This window comes from Zootoca vivipara, chromosome 8 (genome assembly GCF_963506605.1).
Source record: "Zootoca vivipara chromosome 8, rZooViv1.1, whole genome shotgun sequence".
Taxonomy (NCBI): domain Eukaryota; kingdom Metazoa; phylum Chordata; class Lepidosauria; order Squamata; family Lacertidae; genus Zootoca; species Zootoca vivipara.
In genome coordinates, this window is record NC_083283.1 from 24,111,195 (window position 1) to 24,126,050 (window position 14,856).

Genomic DNA, 14,856 nt, shown 5'->3' on the forward strand with positions numbered 1-14,856 from the left:
GAGCAGGGGTAGGCAACCTCAGGCCCGTGGGCCGGATGCGGCCCAATCGCCTTCTCAATCCGGCCCACGGACGGTCCTGGAATCAGCGTGTTTTTACATGAATAGAATGTGTCCTTTTATTTAAAATGCATCTCTGGGTTATTTGTGGGTCCTGCCTGGTGAGTAGAAGGTGTGCTTTTATTTAAAATGCATCTCTGGGTTATTTGTGGGGCATAGGAATTCGTTCATATATATTTTTCGAAATATAGTCCGGCCCACCACATGGTGTGAGGGACAGTAGACCGGCCCACGGCTGAAAAAGGTTGCTGACCCCTGACTTAGAGTCATGGCTTTACCCCAACGAATCCTGGGGACTGTAGTTAGATGAGGGTGCTGAGCCCTCAGAGGGCTACATTTCCCAGAATTCCCTGGGAAGAGGGATTGATTATTAAACCACTCTGGGAACCATAGCTGCCAAGTTCTCCCTTTTTTTAAGGGAAATTCCCTTATGCTGAATAGGCTTCCTCGCGAGAAAAGGAAAAACTTGGCAGCTATGCTGGGAACTACAACTCTGTGGAAAGAATAAGGGGAAGTCTGGTGGTTTTGTGTGTCTTTTTAAACTCAGGCGTGAATTTGTTTATTTTTCACTCAGCCTGCTTCACTCACTCAAGCCCAGTATCAGATTAAAGGCCATGAGGGCTGTTCCACTGCCAAAGGGTGCCAAGCCAAGGAAGCGCAAAATTGAGAAGATCCATAATTGAGAAGATCCATTTGGGGGCACTAAATCTTGGTGTCACACAGAGCTCCATGTTATGAAAGACATAAGTGTGCCCATGGTGGGTTGGCAAATCATTTGGTGCCCCAGGCCCTGAGACTACCAGTGTGTCCAGTAATGCCATGGCGGAGGTATTGGCACCAGCAGGAGAGGGGGAAGCCACCCCAGCTTCTGATTTGGTCCCGGAATGTCCCTACTTCCCCTGCCAGTGCTGCCTCTGCCAAGTTTAGGGAGCAGGATAAGCCAGCAGCGCGCTTGTCTTGAGATGGGTTATTGTTAATAGTGTTATGAGGTGGGTTGTTGTTAATATTTCCATTTTACAAAAGGCTGAAGGAGAGCAGCTTGCCTGAGGTAATCCATTCCTCTATTGTGGCCTCTGAAATATTTGAAAGGAATTTTTTTTTTTTTACTTGAAGACTGTGGTACACAGACTGCACTGGGAGGACTTTGAGGCAGAGAGCAAATTCATTCTCCCCATGGTTGCAGTCATTTAGCTTCCTGTCAGATTTAACTGTCAGATTACATAAACTCCCCCCCCCAGTCTGTTTAGTTAATTCCTTTTCCAGCAATTTACACTACACAACACATGTGTAGAGGCAAGAATTACACCTGGAGAATATATGAGAAAATGACTTCTTTTTTTAAATAATTGGTCTGCTGAGAAATTTCTTGTTGATGTGTCAGCAGCAGTACGAAATATGGCAACATCTGATGAAATCCAACATAACGGTCCAATTGCAATCAATGCATTCTTGGGCAAACTGAATTAATTGACCGGGAGAGAATTGTATGATTGCCTCAACCCCCAAATGCTTCCTTAACGTTTCTTGACCTTGAACCGAAGGGGAAAGTTACGGCGAAGTTTTCAGTTTGTGTTTCTTCGAGGCGAAGGGTTTTCTGTAACCCAAACATGGTTTTGGAATGGAAAGCGAAAGAGCTTGCTGATAAATGTTTCAACACCATCCTTTATTAAAACAAGTTATTTCGGTTGTTTACTGTGTGGTTGGGCCATGATGAAAAGCAGAGCTTCACCAATACATTTTTGGGCAAATTCTTTACCTTTCTGTTTACAAAAGAAAGTGAAGTACCTCCCCGTGGTCTTTGTCACACAGCACTAGCAGCCAACAATCCTCACTGTCAACTGCTTAAGGTTTCACTTCCTAATTAACTTTTCCAGGGAGCATAAGAGCTGTCTAAAAACACAACGTTCTCACATTTAACCTCCTGCCATTCCGTTCTATTCATCCGCAGTCACATGACAGTGAGCAGGGACTGGGGGAAAATACCAAAGCCCTGGACTAGGGTCTCTGCAATCCAAAGCATAAAAGGTGTAATCTGAGAAGGCTTACTATATGACAAATTGGTCATCTCCTTTATTTAAAGGGCTTTTAAAAGGATGCCCTCTTTGCGGTAACTGTGCTACCAAAAAATCCACCCCAAAGAAACAGAAATATATACGGATGCTGGAATTATGCTGAAAAAGAAACTTCTTTCTTTTCTTTTTTTTTTGCTAGATTATTAACTCCTTAAAAGATACGGCAAGTTATGAAATTATGTCTCTGACTCCCTCTCTTCATATACATTGTTGAGTCACTATCCTTACAAACAGGCATGTAAGGTAAAGGTAAAGGTAAAGGGGCCCCTGATCATCAGGTCCAGTCGTGTCCGACTCTGGGGTTGCGGCGCTCATCTCACTCTATAGGCCGAGGGAGCCGGCGTTTGTCCGCAGACAGCTTCCGGGTCATGTGGCCAGCATGACAAAGCTGCTTCTGGCGAACCAGAGCAGCGCACGGAAACACCGTTTACCTTCCCGCTTGGAGCGGTCCCTATTTATCTACTTGCACTTTGATGTGCTTTCAAACTGCTAGGTGGGCAGGAGCTGGGACCAAGCAACGGGAGCTCACCCCGTCACAGGGATTCGAACTGCCAATCTTCTGATCAGCAAGCCCTAGACTCTGTGGTTTAACCCACAGCGCCACCTGGGTCCCTTACAAACTATCCTTACAAACAGGCATGTAAGGTAGGCCAGTATTAATATTCTCATGTTGCAAATGGAAGGGTCAGTCAGAAAAGGCACCACACAATATTTATATGTTTATCTCCTCATTCACCTACAAAAGCTTGATCACCTCTGTGTCTTTCTCAGAGCTGTATAAAGGCTTGGGGGGTCTACAGATATTTTTAAGCATGCCTTGAAGATTTGAGATCACGCCCACTTGAAAAATAAATATTTTTTGAGGCAATCCAGACCCCTCGCCTGGGTGGACCTTGGATAATGGTTGCAAATGGAGTTGACTGGTGGGGCAATAGCAGTGCTGCAGAAAGAACCCAAGTCCAACCTCGCTATCAGAGACTTCTACAATTTGAATGGCAGCCCCCGTGATTCTGGCAGTAAATGATGTTTCTGACCATGCTCAGACTGTCATTTTCTGCCCAAATCATGGGAGTTGCATGCCTTAAGATCCCATGGAGCCTAAGGCTTTAAGTAGTTACCGGTATTTCTGTTTCCTCCATCTTCCATGTGATGTTTGAATATGGCTATCATATTTCCTCTCAGTCTCCTCTTTCCTGGCCTGGGAGGGCAGGCCTTGACTGACTCAGAAATAGAACATCTTGCATGCAGAAGGTTCCAGGTTCAATCCCTGGCATCTCCAGAAAGGGCAAAGAGAAACCTTCTGTCTGAAAACCCAAGATTCACTGCTAGTCAGTGTAGGCAACCTAAGGCCCGTGGGATGGATGCGGCTCAATCGCCTTCTCAATCCAGCCCACGATGGTCTGGGAATCAGTGTGTTTTTACATGAGTAGAATGTGTCCTTTTATTTAAAATGCATCCCTGGGTTATTTGTGGAGCATAGGAATTCTTTCATTTTTTCCTCAAAAATATAGTCTGGCCCACAGCTAAAAAAGGTTGCTGACCCCTGGTGTAGACAATATTGAGCGAGATGAACCAATGTATAAGGCTACTCTCTGTGTTCCTATGACTCCAGCTAAAAACACTGTTCAGGGTGTCTAGAGATCATCATGGTGCAATATGGTTGAAGGGCTTTTGCTGGGGCAAGATTTCATTTTGGAGAATTATTATTTTTTACCTGTTTATCTGGGTTAAGTTCTTGTATTTTTGTTGTTACAAATTACCACTGGGTTGTTTCATTTTATTGCATATTTGCCAATATGAGAAGTTTACATCAGTTCATTGTATATATCAGTGATGGTGAACTTTTTAGAGACCAAGTGCCCAAGCTGCAAGCCAAAACCCACTTATTTATCGCAAAGCACCAACGCGGCAATTTAATCTGAATACTGAGGTTTTAGTTTAGAAAAAAACAACTCATACATTAACATATTTTGTCTTAAAAGAAAAACACAATAACAGAGCTTTCATTGATACAAACATATTTTTTATGGAATGGCAAAAGTTTGCATTTGGCATGCTTTTGAACAATTAATCTGAAGCCTCAACCTTGCAGGAGGAGGAGGAGGAGGAGGAGGAGGGGGAGGAGGAGGAGGAGGAGGAGGAGGAGGAGGAGGAGGAGGAGGAGGAGGAAGGCAGCTGCTTGGCCCACCAAGGCAGCAACGCGGCTCTGAGCACGTGCAGAGCACTGTGCCCTCCCCACCCACAGCAGAGGCTCCTCAGGGGAAAATGCGTGGCCTGGGGGTTGTGGCTCCATTTTGCACCCCCCCGATGTCCCATCCAAGGCGCTTCTACTCAGACACAAGTCCCATGATCCATGCCTAGCCTCTGAAAACAACAGGAGCGCCTGCTTGGGGATAGCATCATGTATCCGAATGGGACCAAATGCCCTTCCCTTTGCGCCTCCCTGGCCACGAGGGCGCCTTTTCAGTCTGGGCATCCTGCATGGAGTGGCTGAACAAAAGGAGCCCTAAAGGTTTGGGGATTTTGGCTCTTTACTGTCCTGCTCGTGCAGCCAAAGAACTTGGGCCAACGAATAGCTGCAACCCCCATTTTGCAGAGAGTTGGTGCCCTGACAGGTATCACATCCTGCTCCTGCCGCGCAGTTTCCTGCCCCTATCCGCCATGCACATGGCTCTCCGGCTGCCCAAGTTGAGCTGAGGACCTTGCCTTCTGCCGGCTCCATGCTGGGGTGGATGGCGTGCGTGCCCACAGAGAGGACTGTGAGTGCCCCCTTTGTGCTATGTGCCATAGCTTCACCACCACTGGTATATATGGCTATTTACATTTTGTTGTTTGGTGACTGTTAAATGAATGATGTAAAATATTTTGATGCTGTGAACCGCCTTGAGCATGGTTTATTTGGGGAAGGCGATGCGCAAACAGGTGACAGTGTTGTTGACAGATGTTTATTTAAAGTGGATGTTCCAATGCTATGGCGACCTGGAAATAAATTGTAAAGTAAAGCCATGTTTGCTGAAAGCACTAAAAAAAGACATGATTTAAAAAAAAAATTAAATAGGAATCAGAAATGAATGCTAAACGGTTGTGCAACTTACAGAACCATGTTTGGATTAGTTGGTAACTTCTTGCAAATATAATACCTGCTGTTTTTGTAAACCGCTTTGGGGGTTTCTTTTTACAATCATGCATAGAATATACATTTTATGAGATGAAATGAATAAACACCCCAGTCTTTATTTCCCAGAGTGGTAGAGATGGTCATGGTTTTTGCCATTAAAAATCCTTAGAAGAGAAGGTAAAAAGTTCAGAACTGGGCATGTCTCCAATGTAGCACACACAGCTGAAAAGAAATTGACACTCCAGGGTGTTGAATGATGTCCGCTGACTTCTTCCTGCCACCCAGGTCAAACAGAACACCCAGACAGGAATTCCAGCAGGGCTTATCACAATCAGATCTGCTCCAGCTTAGGAGGGAGAATGTCCACCTTTGCAAGGCAGGGCTCTGCCAGTAGCTAGGATTAGCGCACAAAGCCATTTGCTGGGAAAGGCAGTTCATTAGTGTTTACTAACAATCATCCATGATCCCTTTCAACCAGGGAAATGAGGGACAAAAGTGAAATTAGGTCACTCGGATAACAAGAGGGTCTTGCTATTGAAGTTAAATCACATTCTGGAGGGATTTTCTTCCTGTTATTGCTCGAAAAGAGTCGCTCAAGCCTGGTGACATCTAGCTGGCTGCTCCCAACATCAGCACTGGTTTAAAGAAGAGGCAATGACACTAAGAACTGGCAACCGTTAATCTTCCTGGAGGTTTTCTGGTCCCCTTGCCAGGTCATCTGTAACTGACAGTGACGGTAAAAGAATAAAATGTCCGGTGATTATGAACAACCCACCATGCATTACATTGCAGGACACAACTGTGTTCTAAGGAAACAGGGGAGACGAGGGGAAAGAACCCTGTAGGAAACAGGATGAAGGCATTATTATCTCTGCACAATGTCTTCTTCTGCACTTTGAACAGCTGAAGAGATGAAGCCAAATAATCTGCCCTCAGGAGAAGCAGCCTGCTGCAACTCTTCACGAGTCCCTGCCCTGAGCTTCCTGTTGTGGCTTGAAGAGTCTTGTTGGTGTAATGCTGCACTGATTTTTATATGTAATGCTGCACTGCCTTCTCCTTAAAGGCAGTAGGTCAGGGGCCCATCTTGAGCCTGCCTTGGGCACTGGGACCTTGGAAGCTTCCCAAGGATGCCAGCTGCTGGACTTGACAGTTATTGCCCAGAAGATCAGCCTAATTACTTGTCCTCTAAAAATTCAATGGTTTTCATTCTTCTCCAGATAGAATGGAAATTGTAGTCTCCTTCATGCATTTATTTCCAGGACGCCTCAAAGACCACATTGCAACAAGCTATTCCGAAGAGGTGTCTGTGGCTTTTGCTAACTCTTGATTATTCCACCATTCTTTTTGGGGATGAAAACTGGCAAATTTGTGAGGAAACAAGGCAATTGGAAGCATTAAGGGGATGGCATTGCGGACAACTCTAATTATGCCTTTGCTCCCACAAATTGAATCCCATGCCAAAAAAAGAAAAAGAAAATCAGTGCCCTTGCATCTTTACTGAGATGATGGTCTCCAGCACAAACCTAGCATTAGCCAATTTCAGAGTACAGTAATTACTGTGTTTTTAAGATTAGTACTGAATGAAGTAAAGTTAAGTATGATCCCTCAATATTAATTGTTTAGTAGCGTAATTTGGCATCCTTTAGGAACAGAAAAGCCATAAAAGAATCAATAGTTTTAGAAATGCAATACGGTAATTAAGCTTATGCATTTCAGGAAATATTTCCCATTTTGGAAGATGGAACTATTTCTGCATCTTTTAAAAAAGAAACTGCATTGACGGCGCCTTGTAAAGAGATGACGCGTTGATGCATTGATCTCCATGCCTTTGCAACTTGAATAACTGGTTTCTTTCAGGCACCTAACACTGGAATGCTCACATTGAGAGCAGTGCTGTTAAGATGCTTCAGCGGATGCAGAACGCAGCTCTGATCTGCTAAACAATATAGGACTATAAAAACACATGTGGCCTGCAACAAAATGTTGCAACGTGGACTGCTCCTGTTCAGGCTTCCACTTACAGGATGATCCTTTCCATTATAGCCAGCACACCTGCAACCTGATGGTACCTCCTTCTTGGGCACAGATGGTGCTGTTTTGGCTGCGTGTGGATCCACACATGATTCCACACAGGAACGACCACTTGGAGGAGCGCAGAAAGAAGGAACGCCATGGTGCACCTGCATCAACACAACCTAACGCTTTCCTCTGCCCCTAGCTGCAACAGAACATGCCTCTCCTGTTTCTGTTTCTTCAGCCACAGCAGGAGCTATAACTCTGCTATGGTTTGACTTCATCCCCAAAGGCGCACTCTTCCATGGTCTCCTGAGACAGACGGGTGTCAACCAGCCAACCAACCAAGAATCCACACTTGAAGAATTGACTTTGCTGTTTATATGTGTGATGCGATATGATAACGGCAGCAGGGAACACTGAATGGGCACTACGCTTTTAGGGAACAACTCTTGGGCTCTGTACACAGTCCCATTTACTCTGCACCCAGTGCAAACTCCCTACATTGGTTTGGGAAGCGGTGTACACATGACATTAACCACAATCCATACCCATCCTGTATTGATCCTGCCGCTTCTTAAGAAATACTGAGTTATCTGCATCCCCCTGCCACAAATCAGCTCTGATCTGAACTGAGAAAAAGAAAAACTCAGCTGCATTTTTAAGCCAGTAATGGACAAACAGCCTTTGTGTAGGAATTGTCTCTTCCCTGTATGGCCCCATGGCACCTTTGGAAGCCAAGGTGGACCCTTTGCTGAAGGAGGCGCTTTGATGCTTGTTAGTACATTAAATGAAGTTCTCTATGACCTGCAGATTTTCTCTGCGCAGGCCAGTAGGTTCTGATACACAAAGTTTCCAACTTTCCATAAATGTTGTTAAGACAAACAGGAATAACCGAGACTGTAGTTTGTTAAGGGTGCTGGGAATTGTAGGTCTAGGGGGTAAACTACGGTTTCCATGATTCTTTTGGGAAGCAATGCTTGTTAACATGTTATGAGTGTGTTTTAAGTGTATGGTTTGGATGTCACAGGATAGATAACAGTGAGTTTCTGGAATTCATGTGTATAATGTTTTTATAAAACAACAATAACCTTTAATGCTTTATTGTTGTTGTAAGCTGCCCACTAAATTTAAAATGTATTTTCAAATGTGCATCAAGTTATGAATTAATGGGATGCCCAAGAATAAGCAATGTAGGAAAGAAAATAGATAGTTTGCATTTTTTAAGCCTAATGGTAAAATGTCTATTTTAAAAATATTTTTAATAATAATAATGATAATAATAATAAATTTTTATTCATACCCCGCCCTCCCCAGTCAAAACCGGGCTCAGGGCGGCTCACACCAATAAAATTACAATAAAACATGAAAAGCAATTGATTAAAATACAGATTAAAATACAGTATAAAAAATTTAAAATGCAGCCTGATTTTAAGTAGTCCATAAATCTTTTTGTAAAAGAGAGACCCACAGAGCTTTCTTGTGACCACAAAACTTGTCATAATTTATAGAAAACAAAGCTCTAAAATTTAATTTTCACAGATGCAGGTTCTGACTGTGCCACACAGAGCACCTGCCGAAGAGGGGAAGGAACATATATTTTAATGGTTTTAAAAGGAAGGAATACATTCCATTTCAATACTGAAGTATCAGGAAGAGGAAGAAGCACAAAAATAAAATTAATATGATATGCAAATATATTTATTGGCAGTGGCAATAGCTTGGTGTTACAAGATCATTTCGCAAAGAAAATAAAGTGTCTTCTGTGGTTGAACAGAAGTGGTTTCTGTTGCATAGCATGCCTAAACACAGAAGCTAAGAGCAAGCAAAATTGCCCTTTTTAGTAGAATCCCTTAGCTCATTGAAAATCCTCAGCCCTTTTAGCACTCTTACCTCAGGAATGCAGATTACAAGCAGCAAACGGAAAGTAATCCACAAATAGCTTTGGAATTATGTTCAAAAAATTGTCCTTTCAAGTTTTTTGTGTTTGGTTTGTGTTTTAAGTCAGGGGTGTGTGTGTTGGGATACAAAATAGCTTAAGGAACACTTTGCAACTGGACCTAAGCAGTATGAAAGGGGGAAGGCTGCACCCACTCATTTTACAACCATCCATCGGCTTCTTCTAGAATGAAAGCTGGTCACAAAAACGGAGTTCTCTCTGACAGGCCTGGCCATCTAAGATTAAAAGAAAAGGATGGCCTAATTCCTATAGCAGAGGACGGGTCAGTACAGGTGGGTCTCCATCGCTCCCTGTCTTCCTAACACTGCAGGCCACTGCCAATTACTGAGAGCAGTAGGGAACTTGGCGTGTGGCTGTGCATGGCTATCTAGCCAATCCCCACCTATGCTGCTGCTGCAACTGAGCTCCATCAACCACTACTGACTGATTCAGATGCAATGGCAAACCACAGTTTTCTGTTATGTGTAGAATTCCCATTCATGGGTTGGCTTGGCCCAGTAGATGGGAGTCACTTGGTGGAAAGCTAGAAGGATGGAGCTAAGCTTTGATCTGCTCGGGAAATTTAATAATATTTATGTGGTCATCGCTTGGTTAATTACCAAAGGGATGTGTACAGTGGTACCTCGGTTTACAAACACAATTGGTTCCGGAAGTCTGTACTTAACCTGAAGCGTACTTAACCTGAAGCGAACTTTCCCATTGAAAGTAATGGAAAGTTGATTAATCTGTTCCAGACGGGTCTGCGGAGTACTTAAACTGAAAATACTCAAACCGAGGCGTACTTAAACCGAGGTACGACTGTATTGGCATCTTGTGGAAGACAATTGTTCTCTTGAGGAGATTTAGGTTGTGTACAACAATGCTCCTTGCATGCCTAGAGATCCTGTGGGGCCTGAGGCCTTTAAGTAGTTATGTCTGTTTCCTATGTATCTGTTCCATACTATAATAGTTCCGTATGTCTAGACAGCACTAGGTGGTGATGGTAACCTTCTAGATAAAGTTCTGTGAGAGGTTCCATGGTGACGTGCATTGCAGGGAGTTTCCACTAGTCTTAGACTGCTTATCATACATTAATTTGAACTTCATTTTGGTGGGAATCCATAAATATCCCAAACACCAGATGTGACATAAATACTAGGTGTGGCTTTTGCAGCCCCAAAACTATGTACTGTATATTCCTGCGTATAAGGCTACTTTTTAACCCAGGAAAATCTTCTCAAAAGTGTTGGGAGATTGCAACAAATGCTAACAAAAAGTCTGGGGTCTTCTTATACGCCGGGTCGTATTTCTTATACGGCGAGTATATCCCAAACTCTATATTTTAACTGGAAAGGTTGGGGGTCGTCTTATATGCCCAGTCATCTTAAACACCGGAATATACCCCAAGAACAGGGGTCCATTCATTGTCAGTTAAGAGGTTCTCCAGCAACCAGAAGAGATAAGAGAATTGCAATGCTTTGTAGCTTTCTTTGAGCTATTTAATGAAATCTTTAGCATTCACTTTAGCATTCACAATGAACACACATAATCCAAAAAGAACATTTGCCCCTTGGCAAAACAGGTATTTTACATGTGTCTAATGTTTGAAGCTACCAACATGAGTTTGACCCAACTGCGGGAGGGAGGCAGTGGAAGACAGAAGTGCCTGGCGTGCTCTGGTCCATGGGGTCACGAAGAGTCGGACACAACTAATGACTAAACAACAACAATGGTTTTTAAGATGTTTTTAATAGTATTGTGTTGTTGTTTTGTTTTAGTAGAACAAAATCATCATAGAAAACAAGTATGAAATATTTCAAGTTGCATTTGCAAGTTGTCATACACACCGGAGAGGGGACAAGGCTATCTTCTCCTGGTGCACATTTCCTGATTTGTTACTTAACTGGTTCCTATCTGACTGTATCCCTGGCTCAGTAAAGTCCTTGTTCCAAGCACAGGGGTTTATCTGACCTCAATGCCTGATTAGTAAAATACTTTTCCCAGACACAGGAGAAGTAAGATCCCGACCTAGGGCACTCCTAAGTAACCAGTGACCTTCACTATAGATGTTACTCCTATAGATAGTAATCGCTTTGATACCACAAACAGCTAAATCCCTTTATTACTTTTCTCTTCTTCCATAGAATTTGCAGGATAATTCTAAAGTTACATGCTTAAAGGAGCCGAGGAGAAAATACAGCTGCTGGTGCTATTGACTTTTTGAAGAACAGAATCAAAATTAGCAAGGTGTATCTGAATACGGATTCAGTTTAAGAAATCTTTTTTTATATAGGCATACAAGTAAACATTTAAAAATTTGATGTTATGCCTTTTTCTACTCCACTCCTCCTTTTAAAGGATAAATTAATGCGATGATACAATAGGAAGGTTTCCTTTTTGGCCAATGTGAGATTTTTCTACTTAAGGGTATTCAGGACTTAGGAAGAGCAACATAAACCCAATGTTCTAGTTCACCACATAATGGAAAATATATGCTAGGAAAATTAAGGCTGTCGTTCCAGTGCCATGATCCACTATGGTTTCCACTGCATATTTACTTGTTTTTCACACCATGGTTCTTCCACATAGGCTTCTGAAGGGGTTCTAGAAGCCTTGATATTTCAGAAGATGGATGGTTTGTGGTCTCGTTGATGTGGCTCCAAAGAGGTTGCAGTCATTTGTTGCTTTTCCTGAAAACTTAAGAACCGCAAGCTGCTGGATCATTCTGTATTTGTATCTGGGAAGTACTAAACCACATCCCTGATTTTTATCCAATCCACTTTTACAGTAATTGAAACCCACAGTAAAAATGTGGTGTTCATTAGAGTCTTGACTGAGCCTGCAGTTTTCCACTAATTAAGTGCAACGTGTTCCTTCACTCTCTCTGTCTCTTAAGCGGCTCTAGTGTAGAAAAGCTCCAATAATCTTCTTGTCTTTAAAAATGTTTCTTAAAACCAGATATGGACACAAAAACAATGCCACTTTTTGGCCTCTGTGAGCAGCAGGAGCCATTTCTGCTGCAACCATTATAGGTTTCCTACAGTCAAATCACAAACTATCTGTGTTAGGGCAGGTTCATTGAATGTGATGCAATTCACATCATTCCTGATAACTGGCCATGCTGGCTGTAGCTGGAGTCCATCCCCATCTGGAAAGTACCACTTCTAAACGTTATGTAAGGACATAGGTATTACCCAAATGACATGGAAGGTGCACCAGCCACATAGAAGGCAATGGCAGGACACATAATCTTTTCTCCCCAACTCCTTCTCCTTGGCAGAGGAAACACCGTGTCTCTGTAGGCAAAGCTGGTGCGTATGTCTCAATACAGCCACAGGAAAATAAGAAGCTGCCATATACTAGGTCAGACTGTTTCACCTATCTAGTCAAGTATTTTCTTCTGACAGTGGCCTTTTGCATTACCTAGTGCACTATCTAACCCAGTGTTTCTCAACCTTTTTTGGGCCAAGGCACACTTGTTCCATGAAAAAAATCACGAGGCACACCACCATTTAAAAAGTTTAAAAATTTAACTCTGTGCCGCCCTATATTGACTATATAATTATGACTGTAAGAAACACTTGCCAATTGCTGTGTTGGTTGCAATCTCCTGTAATAAGGCTTCACAAGCCGCTGATTTCTCTGCCAGCACAATCCTTTGCTCAGCAAGTTTCAGGTTGAGCTCATCCAGCCAGCTTCTTTAAGTTTGTCTAAAACCACCCTCCCGTGGTGGTGGCTGTTGAGAGCTGCGCTCGCCCCGTGTCGTGACCCAGCCGGCTTCCTTTCCGGTGGGTCAGTGCTGGCTATTGGCGGCCACCAGGCACGTGACAATGCAAATCGCCCTTCTCGTCGCTGCACGTCGCGGCACACCAGCCAGCGTCTCACGGCACACTAGTGTGCCGCGGAACAGCGGTTGAGAAACGCTGATCTAACCACTTCCTAAGTGGAGACACCAGGGATTGACTCTGAGACCTTCTGTATGCAATGCATGTGCCCAGCCACCAGAGCTGGCTCTGCCATGAGCCCAACTGAGGTGGACCGCTTCAGCGGCAGATTTCAGAGGAATAGCAGATCAGGGTCCTAGAGCTCACCTGGTCCCACCCTTCCTGACTGGCTACCTGCTTGGTGTTTAGTTGTGTTTTATATTATGTTGGAAGCCGCTCAGAGTGGCTGTGGCAACCCAGTCAGATAGGTGGGTAGGTATAAACAAACAAACATTATAGGTATAAACAAACAAACATTATTATTATTATTACTATTACTATTTTCTGTGATAAAAAAAGTGATGGGGAAACGCACTGGATAGGGAGGGATAAAAGCCACTTTGATGCAGCATCTAACCTCCCTGCAAACAAATCAGAATAAATGCTCATTAAATGTTCAAGGTTGTCTTGTTGCTTATTGATTTATTTTATTTTATGCATATTATGGTGAGCATTTTAGGTTGTTTTTACTCTTGCTTTTATATTTGTTCTTAATGTTAGTTTTCGTAAGCTGCTCCGAGTTTACCTTTTGATGGGCAGGGGGCATACAAACAAAACAGGATAAATGATTAATAAACATCTTGTCCAGAAGTCCCCAGTGGGTTGATAATATGGAGCTAGATGGACCAACGGGATTATCAACAGACAGCAACTACCCAGAGTTCCAGACAGCTAGTATAGCCATGGGCAACTCTGTCACTCTTGGTTTCTCATTTTTCCAATCTAAAGTTCAGATCTCCACATTTACACTTCAGCCTGCAAGTCCACATGAAAACTCTCCAGCATTTTAGTGCAAACTTCTAATATACACATTTGTGTGCAATTTTGCCTAATGGGCACATTTCTGCAAAACGATTTCCGCCTAACGCAATTTTGTCTGCTATTTTTGCAAATGCGTGCTGTGAGGGACGAGGGATACAGGGAAGTCCCTCCCATCTTAAGTTCCAGCCCATCCCCAAGCGCGGGAGAGAGTAAGGAGAGCTCTGCCTCCAGCGGAGAGTCAGGAAGTGGTGTCCGAGGCTCAGGCAAGGTTGTGGAGCCCAGGCCGCAGGTGGGACAGGAAGTTGGACGCGCAGGGGGGAGGCCAATTCCCCCAACTCCCGAATTGCGACGCAAACGTAGGGGGAAGAGGTTGGGTCTGCCAAAGCTGTGGTGCTGGAAGAAAACGCGCCAATCGCCATTCGGGAGTTCAGACACCTCACCTTAAGGATGCATTTTTACTGCTCTGAACACTGTAAATAATCAGCACTTAATAAAAACCTTAAAAGACCATGCTGGAGTCGTTACTCTAGAGTAGCCATACCAGGCCCTCTGACAGCAACTCCCGAATCTTTTTTTTGGCTACTTTGGAGTGCAGCGATGAGCGCTCAAGAGGCTGAGCATTGGAGGCTGGAGGCCGAAGCAGCGAAGCAGGAGCTGCAGAACCTCACAGCGCACGCACAGCAGCAATTGCATGCCGCTCAGGAGGAAGCGCGAGGGGCGCAGGAGGAGCTGAACAAGCTGGTGGACCAGGTGAGGACAAAAGAGGAGACTGAGAAACAGCTAAGGGTGATGGTTTTGGACCTACAGAAAAAGTTGGAAGAGGAGAAAGCCGCTAGAGGTGGGGGGGTGCCCCAGCCGCAGCTAGTCCAAGTGAGAAGGGGACAGAGCCTAGTCACCAAGTTTAGCGGCGAC